Source organism: Atractosteus spatula, chromosome 21 (assembly GCF_055471065.1).
Source record: "Atractosteus spatula isolate fAtrSpa1 chromosome 21, fAtrSpa1.hap1, whole genome shotgun sequence".
NCBI lineage: Eukaryota > Metazoa > Chordata > Actinopteri > Semionotiformes > Lepisosteidae > Atractosteus > Atractosteus spatula.
In genome coordinates this window covers 15,510,547-15,532,837 of record NC_142726.1, presented here as the reverse complement: position 1 = coordinate 15,532,837, position 22,291 = coordinate 15,510,547, and the positions used below count along the sequence as shown (strand labels likewise).

The window sequence follows — 22,291 nt, the reverse complement described above, 5'->3', positions numbered from 1 at the left end:
GGGTGTACAAGACTCACTGTCCAGATGTGAACTGGGGGGGTACATGTAAGAGATAAGATAAGATCACTTTATTAGCCATATACAATTTCTTGCATTAGGAATACCCCAGCTTGCACTCCATGAGACACAGACAGGGAGACAAGCTTGGGATCAGAGTGCAGGGTCAGCCATTGTACAGCGCCCCTGGAGCTGTTGGGGTTAAGGGCCTTGCTCAGGGGCCCAACGGAGTAGGATTCCTCTGCCAGCCATGGGATTTGAACCAGCAACCTTCCAGCCACAGGCGCAGATCCTTAGCCACAGTGCCACCGCTCCGGCCAAATATGGAACACTTCACGAATTTGCATGTCATCCTTGTGCAGGGGGCCATGCTACTCTTCTCTGTATCGTTCCAATTTTAGTACATGTGCTGCCGAAGCAAGCATGTCTCCCAGTACAACACTCACGGTCCAGGCTTGAAGTACTTTTACAGGAGACAGCTCATCGGTGGTTTATTTTCAACTCAAAGTCAAAGAAGAGAAAACCGTCCTGTGACCGAGAGAATCATTCATCATTTAGAAGCCGTCTCCGGACTTGAGCTGTATCTCTTTAAGATCCATACAGAATGAAATTACTGTTTAAAGACATCAAAAGACTCACGTTATTGCCACTCACTTTCCCCATAACCTGATCGCAGCAGGGCAGATGAATAATAACCTCACTGCCCATTTTTTTTTTCCTGGAAAAGGCTTTCGGGGTTATTAATAACAAGTCTTTCTATCAGCTCTTCCTTGAAGCGCCCTTTGCAGAACAGGGTCAATTCTTCAATCTACTGGATCTTATGCTTTATTCCACAACCTGGGCCAACAAAAAAATCTGCACCGTAGCTAAACATCTTCCCGTTTCAGGGAAAGTGCCAGGCAGTGGGAGAAAATCAGTATGCTACGTCCATGTTATCCTCTCAGTTTAACTCCAGGGAGAATGCAATAAGAGATGTTTTTTTTTTTCCTCTTCGGAACTGATTTTCAGCACAAGGCAAGCAGTCATACTTGTTGTACATTGTGTTACTGCAGCAATATTTCTATTCATCCTGTCAGACAGCTATACAAATAGATGAGGTACAACAACATGGCATTTTCCTTACTTCAATTACTTTGCAGAGCTGGGCCACGTGGGTTAAAAGCCAACAAACCATAACTTTCCTTGACATTTCCTTCCCCCAGTGACCATTGATGGATTCTCCCTGACAAAGCATTCATTATCGCAAAGAACAGAGTGTACACTAAAATCTTTTTTCTTTTCCTTTTTTTTGGGGTGGGTGGGGGGGAGCTGTACTTCAATTGAAATGAACTCTCATGTAGAATGTAATAGATTCATAACAGCAGCAAAATGTTAGCAATTGCTGGAAGCCATTGGACATACTCCAACAAACACAGGTTCATTTCATTTTTATTTTATATTACCATTGTTATTATGAGTTTGAAATGCATATCAGAAGCAAACAAATGCTGTCTGCTGATTAAATGTTATCCCATTATAATAGACGAGTGTGATATGAAAATAAAGGATGATCCTGCGGTGTCTTTTCAAATTTGGCAGGAATGGATTAAAAAATGTGCCAAAAGTGTCTGTCCAGGGCATCTAAAATCAGTTCTCTTTTATTTTTTTCTTTCGTTCCAAATCCTCTTCACCCTCAGAGCTCAATTTTATCCATCCTAAATTGCATCTGCTCTAACAGACAAGACCGGACATGTGGGTCTGGTCTGGAGGAGGTGATATTCATTCACAGATAAAGATTGAAAAGCTAAAGAAAATACACACATCTCTAAAATTTATAATGTCTTATCTTGAAAAAAAATCAATGGATTCTGTAACCATTGGGTAGATGAAAACAGACATTTGAAACCAGAGGTTATTGACTAGAAATAGTTGATTCGATTCAAAGCATTTGACTTCCATTAATAAATTACAAATCATCTCCGAAACACAGAGATATTCTATCTGGTGCTTTTGTGTGTTTGGAATTTGGCTTTGTTTCTGGGGTCTCGTTACAAACCAAAAGGTTGCAAAATGGACCAGTTTTTCAAACAAAAGTTGGCAGCATATCCAATATTTCTGCACTCTGTGGGTTTTGAATTAAAATAGTTTTCTTTGTGCCTGTGTTTGACATTGGCTGGGAAGGGCAGTAAGTAACTCTGTCACTAGTTTGAGCCAGTGCCTGCCTGGGGCAGTAGGCTCCTGTCTCTTCCGTTTTTCCTAGATCCAACAGAGCCTGCAGAACCAAAACTGCACCAGTGTGAGATCCACAGTCTGTCAGCAGTTTGTTTTAAGAATGAATTATAGATTTGTAATGACAGGCTGTACAGCTGTCTGGTGCAAGAGTTCCCAATTCACCAGGCTGACCAGAATCACTTCAGACATCAGATTTTCTATAAAACAAGAATGTGTCAAACATACAGTATCCACTCTACGAGTCTTGGTTTTTTTTGGTGGTGTTTTAAGGTCACTGAACACACAAATAAGAGAGGCTAAACAGCTGTTCTATAGAAATTCAGACCATAGACTGTATGAAACAGGAGCAAACTAGCCATCTGACAGTGGGAATGTCCTCTTTCACGTCACAAACAAATGCCTTGCCCATTGAGACCTGTTGTACTGTATCTGACACTGCCCTGTTACAGAGCACATGCTAAAGAGAAGCCCCAACTTCCACTGCCTCTAATTGAAAAGCAGCCGTTAGAAGGAAGGACTAAGTCAGGAGAAATAAAGTGTATAACCAAGCATTTCCCATATTTGACAACCTGCATCCATTAACGTTCTTATTGTTTGATATATGACAGTATGAAGTTGTCTACATTTCAGCCACACTCTGTTGTCTGGTGATCAAGTTCCCAAATTAAAAGCAAGCAGTCCAAGCAGATCTTTACCTGGCTGTAAATTTGTATTCTGTTCAGCTCCTTTGCAGTCCACAAAATAATCAAGCTGTTTCTGAAAGCTCATTTCTGAATAGAGAACCTTTCGTTTCAGGTTCAGCCTGTATCGTGCGCACAGCAGAAGAGAACCCTTTGGCAATAACAAGCTCATAAAACATTTTTACATTGTTTCGCAAAAACGAGCGGGGAAATAAGCTGTCTGTTAAAAAAGTGATGCTCATTGCATGCTGGCACCCCTTTCTTCAAGAACAAGATGAGATATTTAAGCACCTGGTCCTGGCGCAGTTAATCCATTATGCAGCTGGTTTCTGTCCCACAGAATAGTTGGCCAGGGTCAAGTGAACAGATACACAGGTGGGTGAGGGGGAGTTTAGCACTGAACTACTGGAGCAAAGGAGCTTGGATGACTCAATCTGAAGTTTCCACCTACACACAGACATGCATACAATTATGTCCTGTAACACTGTAGGGAAGTGAACTCTACAGCACTTGTACTGAATCTTCAAGACATGACGTTTCACCCATCTTCTTACATAAATATCTAAGCCATGATCCATGAAACAGAAAGCCGTGAAATCCCATGAATGCCTTATTCAGCCAATTAAACTCTCATTTCTGGGATGAAGGCAAGCATACTGCAATGCAGAAGGTCAGGAGTCAGTTGTTATGAATGGAAACCAACTTGCCTCCATTTTGAACATTCTACATACATTTACAAGGACGTCTGACCATCATCCCCCTCCTTCAATGCCTGAAACCAAATTTTCTTATTCTGCTAAGGATTGCCCTAAGCAACTTGAAAGACAGTGCCCTGCTGCACAATGCCATTACTACGAAGGGTTTTGCTAGAATGAAATTAGCTTTAATTTAAGCCATAAAACAGGCTTTTACTGTATACACTGCCAGAGATATTACAAAACGTTTGAGGGGACATCATTCCAGGCATAAATTGACTATTTGGCTGAGGTCCTATTGGGTTAATTAAATACTGTCTATGTGCTAATAAGAACTTCCCCTTAGTTAAAGCATTTACTCAGAACTACAAACGTTTACCTTTTTCAAAATAGCAAGCTAATGATAAAAAGATTGTGAATATTACAGTCAAATCTAAAGCCAGGATATTTTTACAGACATTGCAAATCCCGGGGGAGCAGTCACAAATATTTGAGAGGTGGCAGTGGCCAGTCTGGAGATTCATGCAGTCACAGCTCCTCTCAGTTCAGTTTTCAATTTTTTACCTCCAGTATCAGAGGGAACATATGCTCGGCTCAGATCTGACTCCTTCCTCTTACCCTGTTAATGCAACTGAATGCAAACACATGGCACAGATCTGATCTGATCTAGAAGGACAATCGGGGTTTTCATCACTTGTCCCTCTTCCTCCCATTCGACAGGATCGCAGCCCTGCTCAGATGGAATTACACTCAGAGCCTGAAGAGCTCCTCGCTGGGCAAGGCTGCTGGGAGGGAGGGGCAGAGTGATTGAAGGAGAGCATACAGCACCACCACGGATATGCTAAACAAAGAGAAACTCTGTCTCGCAGTCAGTCTAACGTGGTTCAAATCGGTAGAATATGGAGCCTCGTGTGGATGAAGAGTGCTGGTGACAGAATCACCCTCCCACACACAAACACACCCAGCAGGCATATCTCCCTACCAAACAAGAACAAAGACCATCAACCCCAACATGTTGAAACCAATTAAATCTTTGGCTCTGGCGGGTAAAATTGACCAACAGACAAATTCATATTAACAGGCAAGATTGTAGGGGTGGGGGAAACAGTGGGGTTGGTGGACATGTGGACAAGTAGAGCATTTAAGATGGATTGGCGGAGCGATGGCTAAGGATCTGCACCTGTGGCTGGAAGGTTGTTGGTTCAAATCCTGCATCCGGAAGAGGAATCCTACTCCGTTGGGCCCCTGAGCAAGGCCCTTAACCCCAACTGCTCCAGGGGTGCCGTATGAATGGCTGACCCTGCGCTCTGACCCCAAGCTTCTCTCCCTGTCTGTGTGTCTCATGGAGAGCAGGTTGGGGCATGCAAAAAGACAAATTCCTAATGCAAGAAATTGTGTGTGGCTCATAAAGTGATCTGATCTTATCTTATATTATCTGTATACATATCAGGGTCTCATCATGAGAACCACCAATATCTCAGACCTAAGATGTACAGTAGATGTACAGTTGTAGGTCAAAGCTACCCTTCCACCATTTGAACCCCTGTACTTTAGAAAAGAATGATTTTTTTTCTGATTGGCCTGAAAAAGAACATGGCTTTGTTGTACCGATCAATTGTAAAGATTAAACTTTACAAAAAACCTGTGATGTGGTAGCAATTTAATCATTCAATGTTGTTCTTACATTTTTACAGTTGTCTTTAAAGAGAAACGGGCTTCAGAACAGTATATTGGACTTCATTTCATTTGGAGCTTACCAGGGAAAAACTGATGCAAGACAGTTTCATGTAATGCCATGGTCTGTTTTGTCAGTACTTTATGAAGCACAAGCAATGGCCAGTGTAGTTAACACATGTGTAATGATGTAATTACGGAAGTATTAATACTCCTGTCAAAGCGTAAATGAAACCAGGCATCTATTTATTTTTAATTTCCTTTCAGAATTTGTGGTATGATGGATCTGGCATTTGGTGAAGGATTTTTTAGGTCTGCAATAAAAAATAATAGATTAATATTGAATCTGGTTTTAATTACAAGTTGGCTACTGTCTGTGCCAAAACGGAGGCCCAGTCTGTATAGCAGTTCTTTTCTACAGAGTTCCACATTTCCAGAACGACAGCCACAAGCAGATTTTCAGCTCAAAGCAAAGTGATGACGAGCTCACAGACAAACTGCCTCGCTTTGTCCTTTATATATTAAATACATTTCGGCATTCATCTTGGAGAAATGCAATCCACTTTTTTTTCTGACCACAAAAGCTTTGACTTTCTCTGATTTTCTCACATTTGCAGTCTATTCAACACAGTGATACCCGTTCAAACACCAGGGTCACAGGTCCATGTTTATACTTATACTCCTCTGTGCAAATGACCCCACAGATACATCAGTACAAAAAAACCCATAATAACAGACTCTGAAACTGGGATTTCTCTTTGAGAATACAAGTGTCACGCCCTCTGCAGCCAGAGGGCGCTCCTTCTCTGTCCTGTCCCTAGTTTCCGGTCTGCTGTCCTTCCTGTCCCTCTCTTTCCCTTGGTCTATATATTTCCGGGTCTTGCACTCTGTCCTCGCCCAGCATTGACGTTCGGATGTCCTGAGACCCGCCTAGCACCAGGGCGCCCCACGTCCGCTCCCTGAGGGCATAGATTTCTATATGGCAGTCCTGAACTCTTTGCACTAATGAGCCCGGGCCTTTTTCCCGTCTCGCCGCTACGCATATGGGTCTTTTTCCGCTCTCCTGTTCCCCACGGTCAGTCCCTTTGGACGTCCGTGACAACAAGTAATTCAGAGGAACTTGTTTTACTCCAATACTCAACAGGCATGCTCAGTTATGAATGAACTGAAAACAGTTATCAACACTGTTTTCAATCTGGTTTATCCAATGGTATGTGAAGAGAGGACATTAAGTTCTCTAAAGACAAATCTCCACTCTTACACCACCTAAAGCTATACACAGAGTCTGGGAGCCCTACAGCGGGTGTGGTGTGGTATTAGAGCTTGGAAAAAGTCCATACTTCTACAATAAAATGTTAAAGATTCTTAGAAGCACTTTTCTGCGTCATCACTGGTCACGTCAGCTGGTATGTACTGTACTGTATACCATGTTCCAAGATGACAGCCGAAGGCAGTTTATTTCATTTTAAATTAGAGACTGTGAATCAAAACTAAGCAAAATATTGTAGGGATGTATATTTTGACGCTTGCTTAAAACAACTCAGGTGTTCACCTGTTGCAAACAGAAAAAAGGGATCCCCTGTCGAAGTAGCTCTCTGAGTGGCAGAAGATTCCAGTGGGAAATCCAGTGGGAAATCAGGGAAAACTGCAGACTGTAAAATTAAGCTATTGACACTTCACCAATCTTGAAAGGAAATGGGCACATATGCACAATCTGTGGTGAATTCATCATTTAAATCTTAAAGCTCCCATCTGCACAATGTTCATTAACACAGGAGACAACAGCATTAGGTTTTATTATAGCAACATTGGCTTTTACTGCCTTATCATATAGGGCACACTTTGGATTAAAAATCCATTAAGTAGCATCTGGAGAAATGCTGTTGAAAATGTCAGTGGTTATTAACCAAAGATAACCATTATAATACTGCCGACTGTTTTGAATTTTCTTCTGTGTGCTATGAAGTAATACCATTGCAAGATGTCTACATTTGAAAAAAAGCTTATTCTGACATGTTACAGCTGGAAAAATTACTCTTAGATGACCGAGGTAAACTTTAGGGATTGTGATTGAGACATAATAAATGCATACTAAAGGAGCTATTAATAATTAATTTTTACAATTAATTTTACAAGCATCTGCATGTGGGAACAAGCTGCCTTTTCATATTAACATACAATTATCTTCTTGGCAATTTGCCCTTTGCAGAGGTCAGTTTCAACAATCTTAATGGAACTGTGTTACAGTAATATATTCTAGCTTATAAAGAATTTATAAAGGTAATTCATAACCCCTAATGTATAACACTACCTTTTAGCCTCGCAGTTACATATACCCTGTATAAATGGTTAATGTGGTGTGATTCTTTTCACAATAGAATATTAATACCACATTGAAACTGGCTATTGGTCATACTTGGTTGCACATAATTAGGTATTAAATAGACATGCTCTGGATATTCGCAAAATGTCAAGTGTAACCCTCAATACAAGCAGGAACTGACACGTTCTCTCTCTTCAATTTGTTTATTCAAAGGCTGTAGCTGTGAATGGAACTGCACCTCTGTAATACGCCGTATCCCAGTAAGAAGCCCCAGATGTAGTGTCTGGGAAAGCTTTCAGTCTCAAGGCTGTTGTTGAATGTGGTATTTGACAACAAAAAAACTGAACAAAAAACTAAAGACATTCGCCGTTTTTATCCTATTTATTCTATATGTTTATTTATCAGGATGCATCTGTATTAATTTCTCTTTTAATTACAACTGTTGATACTTTCAGCTCTCAAATTAGCAAATGACTATTAGTTTAATTAATAAAATGTAATTCATTAAATTGCAAATGGTTGCAAATGGTTATTAAACTGCAAATGATTATTAATCTCTTTAAGCTCCCAAAGCCAAGATCTGGAGAAACCTACAATGACACTTCTGCACAGACTGTGAGGAATAAGACAAAATAAACCCTCTTAAAATCTGAAAACCACTGAAATCCTGACATCTGAAATACATTACAGACTGCAGAAACATTGACATGCCTGCGACTTATGAGACTATTTGCTTAGGTCTAATTTATTCATTTTGATGTATTTTAATGAAGTCCTCTGTTTATTGTTTTATCTAATCTTTCATAAGAGGTCATTTCTTGCCAAAGGAAAAAAAATCAATTATTCTGTCAACAGTGGGTTGTCTCAGGCATTAAAAATGAAAAATATGATGAATTAATGTTAGGTGATGAATGCATCTTGATCGATTTCTGGTTCTAGCAAGGCATTGGTGGCAATTGATCCAGACTGGTCCAAGAAGCAAGAATTACTCTGCTCGGTCCTGCACCAGATGCCTTATAGGCTCATAGACACAGCCTGGGACTCAGTGCGTGGATATCCATTGCCAGATATACCTGTGTAGAATATTTAATTAGAGGTGCTTTTTTGTCAAATAGGTGTTCTCAGTTCTGAATTAACTTCCATTCAGCATGCACAAAGCTTATTACCACAAATGCAGTGTTGAATTATTTGCTGTGATCCAGTGGGAGTTCTATGGTCACAGGTTGCATTATGCCTGTATGAGATACCGAGAGAAATAACAGAGACATCAAATAGTTTTGTACAGCCATGTACTGTATTTCATTGGTATTGCTAATTGCTTTAAGATGGTACTCAATTTTGAGTAACCAAAATTGTCTTTATTTTAAAGTGGGTGCATTTATGAACCTTTGATTATTCTAAACAGAAAACACACCATCCCAAATCCTCTAAATTATGCAGATTTTGATTGACATAAATTAGGTGAATGTTGAGTGTAACCTTTTTTCTCAGTGATCTACTGTATGTCTGTTTATTCTATGTTACAGATTAGATCAAAGCCATCCTCTAGTGTTTTAAAAAATGTAAGGTTCTAAATTATATTTAATCTCTTTTGTAGATAAAAGTAGATTGTAGATGCTCATGTTTATTCAGCTGAAATGTACCCATATGTGCAGTGAATTAGACCATCTCACAATGGTATTATTTATTTATCAGCACTGAACACTATATTATCATGTAGGAAGTTTTAATTTGTCACTATCCATTAGGTTTTATAAAAGGCATTGCATTGCCTGTGTTTCTGCTTATAAATCAGCACTGAAGCTCCCAGAAACCTTTTAGGGCTCTGGTGATTATACAATTTACATTCACTACTCCTTCGATCAAAAGTGATTAAAAGTTAAGGCTAAAGATACTTTGGCTAAAGGCTTTTCAACTAATTAAAACCCTGAAGTAGCTTTTAAAAGCCCATTAGAAATCATTCTGCAATGTATTCGTGTGAAAAATTCTCTTTCCAGAAATATTTAAGCAAAGATAAAAAGCTTCATGCAAAATGCATAACGTTATTTTAATATTACATTAATGTACAAGAGAGCTAATTATTTTTTTGAAATATGAACAATAATATATAAAACAATTAGATGTGTTCTTTAAAAAAATAAAATGGATTTGATTTTATATTTTGTGATTAATGCATAGCCTTTTCATTTGGGTACAATTTGTTTTAAAACACCAGTCCCGTTAAGGCTGGGGAGTGCAAATTGAAATGACTCAATCCGCAGAGCTTGCTTCTCCATAAATTGAAGCTTCACGTTTATGAGAAGACTTCTGTGTTTTAAGCTAACGTCCCATTGATAATTTCTCCTGAAGCTAATTTTTCAATTTGGAATTAAACTAATGACATATCATAGCTATTTCAATTTTGCATATTGCGGTTTAAATGTTTTCACAGAGAACCACGGCTTAACTACTTTCCTTGTGCTAAGGTCAAGTAATTTAACTGTCTGCCTCCTTCTCTGGTCTAGTAAACAGTCATGGCTGTTTTAGCCTCAGATACTCCCACAGACACACACATGCAAATAATGAGGACTGCAGAGGCCATGAAACCACCCCAATTATAGACCCTGTTTAATGTTTAGCATGGGCCATGAACTACTTTAAAGAGTCAGTTAGCTATCATTAAAGATGTAAATTTCAAGGTCAACAGGAATTTAATACAATTAATAGCATTTTGTCCCATCAGGTCTTTTAATGAATGACATGGTAAACTCATTTATTAATCTTAGATCATCAGATTATTACAGTCTGGTTTAACCACTGATTAATTAGGTTGTTTGATTCTCACTGCTTGCTGATTTGGAGACTTGGAAAGGGTTGCAATATGTTTTGAATATATTTCAAAAGTTGAGGTGCATGATGTTCCTCAATTTACAATACAGTTCCCATTCTACAACTCCTACTAATGTGCATAGAGTACTACAAAATTAGGAGCAATTAGGTTGTGAAAAGCACACAGGTGCTGTTTTTGGTAACCAAACATTGAAGTCAAAGTGGAACAGATTGATTGGATGTTCACAGCTCTTTTGCGAGCTTAATTACCCAGCAACAAACATCCGGCCAACAAGAGACACCTGTCAGCCAATTGTCCATTTGCTCCTTCGAATTAAATTGAATTAGAGTTTCAGGGTTTGAATTTGTTTATTTGACCCAGGAAGTCTATTTGACCTTAATTAAACTTAAAATGAAATAATTAGAAGATGTATTTATCAGTTAAGTTTTTTCATGAGAACTGATTATTACTAAAGTTCATTGTGAAAATCCCAGTTAAGACTTCACTGTCCCAATACTTTTGCAGAGCACTGTAAATAAGACTAATAGAATCACATTCCATTTCAGTTTTCTTTTATTTATTTTCCAGCAGTTAGAGATTTGCTGTCTTTTTCGTGGCTCACAATTGATAAATAAGGATGTGTTCAGCCTTTAAATATAGTCCCGCTTAATATCTGGTTAAAATCTTTTGGGTGCGTCTGCTTTTAACTGTGACAGCAGCAAATCACCACCAAAAGCTTGAACAGGACACAGCTACTGTGCACTGGACAGAACAGGAAGGGACAGCTTCTCTGGACTGCACAGGACAGCTACTGTGCACTGAACAGATCAGGACAGAACAACTTCTCTGGACTGGACAGGACAGCTACTGTACACTGGAGAGTTCAGGATAGGACAGCTACTGTACACTGAACAGATCAGGACAGAACAGTTTCTCTGGACTTGATTGAACAGGACAGGACTGCTACTGTGCACTGGACAGCACAGGAGATATCTACAGTGCACTGGACAATTCAGGACAGACAAAGCCATCCTGTAACTGGTAAATGTTTTTACAGCTGTTCATTTCAGTCAGCACTTATTGGAAAAAAATGACTTTTGTGAACTCAGTCTTCTTATTTAGAATACTTGTATTATTATCTTGCGCCTTAAGCATCTGGAAGTGACCTGCTCTATTTCTAGTATGTGGTTAATGGAAGGAGAAGAAATGTTTCCCCTGGTAGAGTACCAAGGAGGCAGGGTACAGGAGTCTGTGCAGAGAGGCTGATAAACTCTTCAGTCTTTTCAGCACAGGCAGCAGATTGATACAAATTGAAGAAGCCAATTCAACCAGTCCTTCACAAACTGGCTCTGCTGTTTACAGAAACACAACACTGAAATTCTGTTCAGCCCAAAGTGCTAATGCTTTAATATATATTCCCTTTCATATCAAATATTTGGTATTTTACAGAATCCACTTTGTTATATTTACAATAGAAAAGATGACATTTTAAGGTCACCTTGCCTCTGTCAGCAAAAGAGTGACATTTAAAACACATTTCCCCTTCTTTCCAGTTGCTTTGAAGAGCTCTCGGCTTGGCGCAGGCAAAACAAATTCAGGAGAGCATTGAGTACAACACCTGACACAATGGCTTATTTATTTTACTGTGATGGATCCCAAATAATTATTTCACCGTTTGTGCAATAAAAGTCCTTCATATTAACTACATCAGGGCTTCAAAAGCACTTGCACACTGTGTTCCCTGATCCTAAACTCCACACCACCTTATTAAATGGAGTAATTTATGCAATTAAATGACAATCATACAGAATGACCATAGAGTAAATGCAAAACGTTTTTATGATTTTTTTTTCTTCAATCACACAATGTTAAAGTTATTGGCCAATCCACTGTACAGCTGTGAACAATATTTAGGGCTTAGTTTATAGATTGCCTTAGTATTAACTAAATCAGTGACAGGTCTTCCGATTTAGAAAAGACCGATACTGAAGTATGAAAGAGCAAACAGGAATGAAATAGACATGCAAAATGCACTACTATCCGTTTTGTTGCCTCAAATTAAAACACCAAAGTGTGCCCCCTGTAGATGAGATAGCTATGATTAGAAATGCTATCACTGCTTAATGACACGATTTGCAAATCTGACCACCAATTGACTTTATGCACTCGGCAACCAATCATCACCCACGTCACAAGAGGGAATAGCTAGTTAAAATGGGATCTTTCTGACGAATTCTCCTTCATGTCTGCTGTGGTTCATTATTTATTTCTCTCTTCAAGACTGATGGTAGAAAACGTGGCTTCTTTACTCTGCAGTTCTGGCTGCGTTCTGTGTTCGTTGAGCCTTGGCCTGTTCCAGGGCGTGTTTTGCTACCATAGATAGTGAGCTTCACTCCTGCTTAGCGCACAGCGACCTACTCCTCAGCCCACGGAGCTTTCTATGAGGAGGGGAGGACTGTGTGCAACTGCAGAATCGAAACACTCGAGAAACAGTGAAACAGTGAAACAAAGCAGTGGCGCGATATTTTTTTTTATTTAGCCAAATACTGTAAGTGAATGGAAAATGAATTCTCATTGACAATGATGACTTGGAGACCCATTTACACAGCAGGGTGCTTACTAGAGGTTTATGAGTGAGGCACCATGTTCAATGGTACAACAGCAGGGTTCCACCCAGGATCTGAACCCATGCTCCTCTAATCAGCAGTTCAGACCCCTGATTACTAGTCCAAGATGCTGCTGCTCCAGAACAAGGAATTCCCCACTGCTGCTCCACGTGAGGCTCGTGTTACTGCCAGGTAAAAGAAGGCTTCCTGCCTAATAGACTGCCAAGAAGGGCCCTCCTCTGTTTTGTAGATTTGGATGGGGCCACCACCAAGATGACATCACAGTTTCCAAACATGCCACACAAGAGAGCAGAAAAGTGGCCGAAAATATCTTTAAATGTTTAAACCTTCCACCTTTAAATTTCTATCAGATAATGATGAAGGGATAGTGGTGAACCATTTCGATATCAACTTCCAAAGTTAGGTTCTCCTGTGTTACAAGACTGAATGTCTGAAGTTCAGGATAACTGCAAAATAATACTAAGAAAAGAGACTGTGCCGACTCCTCATTTTCTGAAAGCAGACCTCTTTGGCAGGCATCATCTTTTATCATGAAGCGAGTTGTATAATCACACAGCAATAGAGCTTTTCTATTTGTGTTCAATCATCTGGATATGAACCATCACATCAAAGACCTCTGTGAGTGGGAGACCAGAAGGCATGAAAATCAATTACAGACCCCCGAATTAATGAGAGTGGAACCAAATCCCAAAAATACCAATGATTTCATTCTCTGGATCACAGTTTCGGTCAATTATGTAAAGATCAAGACCTTGTTTCACGGCCCAAACAAAATAAAAAACAGCAATAACTTCCATTTTTTTTCCTATATTGTTAACAAACCATTTTGTGTCATTTATTAATTTCGTGTAATAGGTCTTAATGAACCACGCTTATTAAGAGTGCTTTATTCACAATCACAAATGTATTTTGAAAGAGACCCAGAGAACAAAAAAAGTCTCTTCAAGCAAAATAATTATAAAAATTATCTTCTATTTTATTTCCGTTCTGCTTCTTGTAAACTCTTGTCTCGCTCCTTCTCAGTTTGCTTTCTTGAAATTCTAAACCTGTTTGGGTCTCTGTATAGTTTCAAAATGTAGTTTAAAGCCATATTATCATCACAGTTCCCTAATGGTTCTGTCGCTTGCCTTTTGCTTACTCTTTCTTGACTGTTTAAAAATCTAGATCAATCAGTCCTACATCGCAAGCACACCGACTACGTCTTCCTTTACACACGTGTTCCTGATTTAATTCCATGAAATTGCATTATAACTGAGATCTGAATTTGATGGTCTGTAGCATACTCCCAACGCTGTGCTTTTTGATGTTTTTTTAGAACGTATAGTTTCTGAGACACTTAATTCATCTGTGCCTGAATGCTCTTGTAATCTATAGCTCTACACCTCCACCTCTTCCATCTTTCCAGTCTCTCCTGTGTATCCATTGATGTTGTATTCATCACCATCACTCTGTTAGCTATGATTCCGGTCCCATCATAATCACCTGCTAATGCAGTAGCTTCTATATCTTTCATTTTGTTCCTCATACTCCTGGCATTTAGGTGTAAGCACTTAAATACCTGGTCCTTGGATATTTTGCTTTTTCCTTGGGTTCCATTTTTGATTCCACTCAGCTTGTATTTTTCTCTGGATTTTCTCTAGATTCTCAACCCCTCCCCCTTCCTTTCTTTCTAAATGTTCTTTGTAAATGTTCTAAATGTAGATCTTCGCCCATTTCGTTCAGATGCAGTCTGTTGTGCCAGTAAGGTCAACATGTGCCACAGGGCTGAGCCCTTCTTCTGCGCCTCATGTCCCCAGGCTGGGCTGCTGGGGGGAAATTCCAGGTGTTCGCCTGTGCACAGGTGCAGGCAGGATCCCAGAGAAGAATCCTGTCTGGTGCATCCCTTCAGTGTGTTTCCACGTTGTGTAAACTGATGTGGGGCGGGACGTGTGTTGTTGATGCCTCAGGAAGCACTGCCTTAGCTAACGATGGCAGCTCTGACGCACACACTGCAGCTCAAGCCATGTGTGACCCAGTGCTGTATGGAAGCCTGGTGTGGGACCGAGAAACTGATACTCTTGAGACAGGAAAAAGTCGAGGAAAAATCCCCAAACCTGTTCATGAGATGGGTGAAGATCAAGCGTCTGTTCATGTTCATTTGACAACATACTCAAGGTGCTGTCAGTGGACAAATGGCTCTTTGCAAACCTTTGGTGTGAGGAGGATGAAATAACAGAAAGAATGGACAGGTGTCTCTTCAAAGTCCTGCCTGGCTGGGCTTCATCTCCACCCTCTCGGGATACAGCTGTCACTCATAAAGGATGGATGATTGCATACTCTCTTTTTAATCTGGTTTACATAATAATAATAACTTAGAGAAATAGGTAATGCAGTGTGTAAATGAAATGCCATTAGCTGTTTGCTTTCAACTACAACAAGAGTCATTCAGTTGACTTTGATTTATTACAACACTTGATGTGATTGATTTCTATTTTGTGTGTTGTTGTCTGACACGCATCGCGCATACGTACACAAACACACCGATCACACACGTAACCCATACATACATACGTGCAAGCACACACACATCATACACACGCACACCGTGTGTGTGTGTCCTGTCAGGAATCAGTCCGCATGCAGGCCCTGAGATAAAGCAGAACGTTAAATCTGACCTCATTTAAAGCTGGTATGAAAGTCAGCGCTCCCATTGCCATTAAAACTTCAATGAATTTTTCTTTTTTCAAAATGTAACTGGAAAGATAATTCTCATTCATGCATGCATATTAATTAACTGATAATGAGATGATAAAGCATCTTTTCTCTGCAGGTGTACTAATCAATTGCAGTGAAATGGGAAAAAAATGAAGTTCTTTTATCATGAATCCGAAATTAAAAAGCGATTTACATTTTCCAACAAAGTGCTGTTCATTTATCTTCCCCTCAAAATGCATTATTTCATTTCACCATTTTAAAACACTTTCCATTCGTATAATGGTAATATTTTCATGTAATTTCCTGCAGCCTGTCTGATGAGTAATTGTGATATGGCTTTGTGGAATAATTCCTTCCAGCAAAATTCATTTTGCAGTAATAAACTTAAAACATATACTTCAGACAGAATGCTTTCTGTAAATGGAATGAGTTTTAATGAGCACCCCATGGCCCCTGTCAAATCTAAACCATGCTGTCGTTCCAGTTGGATCCCATTCTTTCTGGGTGGTAATTGTTTTTTATTTTTATTGTACCTGGAAGGTTAACAGCCTGAACACATTGCTTTTTATTTATTCTCTACACCCTAATAGCTGTGCTAGATGGAATGATGATTAAGTGAGTACCTTGTCTCTGTATCAACATTGTTCCTGTTCCTGCTCCTGCTCCTGCTCCTATTCCTATTCCTATTCCTGTTCTCGTTCTCGTTCTCGTTCTCGTTCTCGTTCTCGTTCTCGTTCTCGTTCTCGTTCTCGTTCTCGTTTTCGTTCCTGCTCCTGCTCCTGCTCCTGCTCCTGGCCCTGCTCCTGTTCCTGTTCCTGTTCCTGTTCCTGTTCCTGTTCCTGTTCCTGTTCTCGTTCTCGTTCCTGCTCCTGCTCCTGCTCCTGCTCCTGCTCCTGCTCCTGCTCCTGGCCCTGCTCCTGTTCCTGTTCCTGTTCTCGTTCTCGTTCTCGTTCTCGTTCTCGTTCTCGTTCCTGCTCCCGCTCCCGCTCCCGTTCCCGTTCCCGTTCTCGTTCTCGTTCTCGTTCCTGCTCCTGCTCCTGCTCCTGCTGCTGTTCCTGTTCCTGTTCCTGTTGCACATAAACCCTTTTTCTGGTCTTCCCCTAATGATTTCTTACAATGTCACCACAGGCAGGTAACTACTAAAAGAATTGTGCAGTACAGTGGTCTGCCACATGTCTGTCTCACAATGAATCAAAATTACATTGACAGATACATTAAGGGCAACCACAGCAAATAAGGCGCAGGATTACAATCCAATAAATTTGAGCAGCAGGTATGCAGTATAAGGACACATTCTGCAAAAGATTCTTGTAATACAATATTCTATAGGGAGCAGTGCAGGAGCTCAGTGCTGCTGATCACATGTACGGTAGTAAGGTAAGTAGCAAAGGTTGATTCTCCAGTAGTGTCTGCTGACAGAACTACAACAGGTCCACACCTAATTAGAACGTAAGACAGGTTCCAAAGTAGTGAAGGGCATTTAGTCCATGTAGCCTGTTTGGCAGTTAAAAGTGAATTGATCCTAGCATCTTCTCCAGCTTTTTATTGAAAGAAATCAGGGTATTGGCATCAGCAACATCGCTGGATAACATGTTCCACGCTCGCACAAATGTTTTAGTAAAGAAGTGCCTCCTGTTCTTGGCTTTAAATGTCCCTCAGTTTCAATTTTCAGTTCTCATTGTGAAGATAGTTGCTGGTTCAACTTGGTCAGGACCTTTGGGCATAGTAGTAGTCATAGTCTTCCCTGTTCAAAAAGTTCAGTTTCTTCAGCCTGTAATTTGCATGTGTAGGGCATGTGTAGGTGCATTACACCATTGTAACATTACAAACTGTTTTGTTTACTGACATTTACTGGACCTTATAGGCTCAAAAGCGTCACTGAATTTCACACTGCAGGAATTATATTTATTAGCATCTTGCTTGTGTTTAGGATTGTAAATTGAATCCCTTATACAATCAGAGGGGTTTTGTTGACAAATAAACCACTGCAGCTGCAAGACCTGTGTACACTCAGCCATTTACAGTGTGTAGCACCTACATGTTGTTCATTTTTCTTTGCCTTATGCTTTTAGCCAAAGTGAATTACATTTATACTCATTTATAGATTTAGGCTCTTTGCAGTAGAAAACTGAATGAATCACCACATTCTCAAGGGAACAAGAACATTTCCCAAAGCAGGATTTGAGCCCACAATCTTCCAGGTACAGGCTCAGAGTCTTAATAGCAGCTCTGCTGTATATTCGTATTTGCACAAAAACAAACAGAGATCTTTATTTAACCCTAGAGAGATAAATGCAGTATTGATTCCAATGGGAACACCACAGTTACACAAAACAAATGGAAATTTCCATTTTTATGGCCCTCCGGGCCAAGGAAGCCTGATAATGTAACAGAAATCTGCAACTGGCAGCCAACTGCTGATGTGAATAGGAGGGAGAAAAAAAAGCATCTAACATTTTCAAGAAAAATGTCCATTTAAATCAAATGCAAACTGGAAAATCATCAGTTCGGTGACCAGAAAGTGGAAAGTCTTTCTGGCCCATAAAAAGTAGAGTATAAAAGGGGTGTGTATTTATCTGCCTACAAAAGAAATTGACATGGGTGTAGAGGTTAAAGAAATTAATACTCTAAAGCCTCGAGTTCCTGCAGGTTGGAAATCGGAATGAATTATATGCAGTGACGCATCTACAACAGCTGTTATGTTGGAGCCAAGATGAACAAGGAGAGACTGTTCCCAGTTACAGTATTCAGTACTGCACTGTTACACTACAGCTCTAGAATGCTCCTGTTACCAAGACAACAAGCTGTATCATTTATCACTTCATCCCAGAACAATCTGCTGTGTTATTAATTCCAATATGAATTTCAGTCATTAAGAATCGCGCTGCTCCTGTGAGAGTGAGGCCAGGTTGTTACTCCCTTAGGAAGCTGATAATGTATTTTAATTACAGTTACCATAACCTCATTTCCTTTGTACATGCTGACAGAATCCCAACTGTAGAGCGCTTTTAGTTTGGAAAAGTGTGAATTCCGCAGTGCATTAAAGCAATATCATTTTGACAGTCCTCTAAGTGTGTGTTTATATTGAAGACCCACATTACGTAAAGCTCAGTATAAACATTCAACGCAAGCTGGTAGGCTTTTCAATTTCCATTTAAAAATCGTCGAATTGTACTCTGACGTCATTGCCGCACTCTGTTTCAAACATGAAACACTACCGCCCTCTGGTGGGACGAAAACGAAAAATCGAGTTTTCGTGCTTCATGTTTTCCTGCTGCAGAAATGAGGTGTGTGGTTCCCACTTGTTAGTTTTTTACTTAAAGATGTCTAGATTTCAAATTGCATATAGTGGTTAGAAAATGGATGGATGTCCAGGTTTTTCATGCCCTAAAGTGATTATGTGAGTGTTCAACTGATCGTTAAAAGCAACTGTCTTTTCATAGAAATGCACCACACAAATACCGAAATACAGCATGTAGCAAAATCTCACGCTGGTCTCAAACAAATTATTAGAATTAAGAAAAATGAATATTTCAATGCTGTGGGTAATGGCCATCCCAACAAATTCAAACTCCAATCTGGGCATTCAAAGTTAAACCAAACATCAGTTCTGTACTTATTTGGGCTGGTCAGTGGGACACACCCATCTTTGACAAAAAATTTGACTCAAACTTTTTCACTCTGAGGGTTTGGTCAAGAATTCAAATTAAGAAACTTTTACTTCTATGACTGACTCAATTGAATGTTTTCAAAGCAATAACAATTAGCAACCAGTTGCTTCCCTGATACATTTCTGAACATTTCGATCAGTGTTAGAATGATATTATCTGGGGAGCTCACTCACTGTTCTTCAGGGTGTGACAGGAGATCACATACTGGGCTGCAGCTCTGTTACTTGAACTGAACTGCTTGTCCCCCTAATCAACCCCTTTCTCAGCAGCTCTTCAGTTCTGTAGCACCCATTTACTTTCCAAAACAATGTTTATTACAACACGGACACAAAAGTTTTTCTAGAAAAATTAAAACGTTCAATTATTTGTGTTAATTATTTCTTGTGCACTTGTCAGAGCCATGCTCTAGTTTTTGCTTAGCCTGTCTCATGGTGCCATCAGGATGGGGAGCGGGAGACAGCAGTGCAGACTCACAAATGCCTGGAAAGCTACAGTGCAACGCCACCCTGGTCCATAACCTGGATACCATAGCCGAATCCTGAAGCCGAGTCACAGTCGGTCAATGGTGTAATCCTAGAAATTAACCACAGATGACTGGACTGAAGGGCTCTGCCTGCACTTTGAATAAACACTTTCAATCGCAGGTCCACAAAAGAGCTCATTTGACTTTCAGGGATGGGGTAGGCACGTTTTTGTTATAACTATATGTTAAAATGAGATTTTGTCTACCAAACACACTACAGTTGTATTGCATTTACTGAGTCAAGCATTGCACAGGCAGAAATAATAGTATGGTGTATTTACAGTGGAGGGGACATGCAGCAATGACACCCTTCCCCTCCCCTGGCTGTTCCAGGACTGCAAGAAAAACAATTCCTAATAAGAACACGCAGTTCAGACAGACTTTATTTTAAACAGGAGTGGACAAACAGGATACTGGCAGAGCCAAGACAACAACATGGCTCATCTCCATCCAGTCACTCAGCTGAGGCACAGCCAATAGGAAGAGGTTACTCATCAGAACAATAAGAGCTTTTATGAGCTGGAAATATTTAAAAGTTCAGACAAACTTTAACACAGGCTGTTTACGAAAATATTCTAAAATTGAAGAAAATAAAGGAGTCCATGTAAAGTGACATATTTTATACTGTCTTTGCAACTACTGAAGGAGCATAGAGGACTGAGAGGCCCTGAACAGAAAGAGTGTTTTAAGTTTAAACACCATATTGCTGAGAATTTTGATTTGATCAAAGTTTCCTGGATGTTTTTTGCATCTCTTACATCTCTTTTTTTATGCTTTAAAAAACATCAGATACAGGTATAACCTTGGCATTTTTGGTATAAAAATAAGCATAAACTTTCTATTCAACAACACAACACAAAACATTAACTTACAATTCACACACAAGGCACTGTACCCTTTTTTTCTGGGGGTGTGGTCCTTTCCACAGTTTATCAACTCAATAAAAGAAAGCAGCTCTTTAGCCTACATACCTCCTAGTACAACTGTACAGCTACACTGTGCTAGACTTTCACACGGTGGAGTCTTCGAAGAGAAGTACTGTATTGCCGATAAATCTCATTAGTGGTAGTGATCATATTTACAGGTCGGTCATGAAGACACTAACTGAAGAAGAAACAGAGCCGAACTCCTATCTCTGGCATCTGAGGGCAGCCACTGGAGAAGTTTTCTTCTCCAAGGCCAGTGATATCCATTTTGCACAGGAGTTCATTTCTATATTTAAAAAAAAAGAAGAGTTGATAAGCAGATAAATACATAACAAGTTCCTATGAAAGTTTTGTATTTGAAATTCTCACTGGTAGTAGTTTATAATCAGACGTTGTAACAGAATTTGCCAGAACCCCCCCCCCTTGCAAACTGTTTCTCTAGTGTGTTTTCAGAAATGCATTTTTCAGTTAAAATATTCGCAGTTACTGTTGTTATTAAATGCAGTCTTCATTCTAATAAACCAATGGCTGTCACAGGCAGTGGAGAGCGGTCAGTGTCAGGAAGAGCAGTGGAAGCTGAGAATTACTTGAGGAGAGCTGATGGGGGGGCACAGTCTAGCGGGGGCTGATTTTCAGCTGCTCGTGTCTCCTTCTGCCCCATTCCCATTGCCCTCGGCCGCCGGTGCGCTATCTGCGTTAGGCTCTCCGTCGGCACCCTCGTCTTCTGCCTTTTCCCCAGGTTTTTTGGAAGGGTCAATGGCCTCTCCACTCTTACTGCTGTTGCAACCCATGGTGCTCCTCTGACCCTCTCGCAGTGAGCCGTGGACAGTCCAGGTCCTCTTCCTGCACGAGCGCCTTCAGTCCGTCGTGTCCCGAGAGCTCTGAGCTGCTCAGCTGACCCTCCTCCTAAATACCCCTGCCTCTGGACTGTTGTCAGAGGAGAGCCCTGGAGTTCCTATGGCAACGAGCTCGGTGCCCGACCATTCCTGTCTCAGCAAACACCTGCAACTTTTACAAAAAAAAGTTTTAGGTTTCAGTTTGCATTAGCAACTTGGTCTATTGTGATTGCTTTTGCCAAGCAATAGGAAATGATTCGCTGTTTAGTTTTAACTTTTTAATACATCAGGGCATGGTTACTAGCAAACACAGCTTGTTTATTCGCAGTTAAGTGGCCATAGCAACTAACACTCACAGCTATGGCCATGCTGTAGGGCACATTTGTCAGCATTTTTGTCCCAAAGGGACATTCTCTTTTTTAGGTTTTTGGAGACAGGTGTTGTCACCCTGCTAAATGTCCGCCAGTCAAACTGGAAATGACGATTCCCTCAGCTGCAAAAAGGTTGCTTTCAATTGATCGGTATGACTCCCTGTTTTCAAGTTGCTCTTAACATTTGCTGTTTCATGATGATATTATCGCGTCTCCTAATAAAATAAACATTGGTGTTTGAATATGATAAGGCT

The 22,291-nt window shown here is 40.2% G+C and overlaps 1 long non-coding RNA gene and 1 other non-coding gene across 2 annotated transcripts; both read right to left on the bottom strand.

The window, feature by feature from the left end:
* Nucleotides 1-314: 314 nt before the first annotated feature.
* Nucleotides 315-422, bottom strand: LOC148817297 (U6 spliceosomal RNA). The gene has a single exon (XR_016094631.1). It is a non-coding gene; the product is annotated as a U6 spliceosomal RNA (small nuclear RNA).
* Nucleotides 423-20,272: 19,850 nt separating this feature from the next.
* LOC148817296 (uncharacterized) lies at nt 20,273-21,713 on the bottom strand. The gene is made up of 2 exons (XR_016094614.1): nt 21,418-21,713; nt 20,273-21,116 (listed from the first exon to the last, which is right to left on the bottom strand). It is a non-coding gene; the product is annotated as an uncharacterized LOC148817296 (long non-coding RNA).
* Between the last annotated feature and the right edge of the window lie 578 nt (nt 21,714-22,291).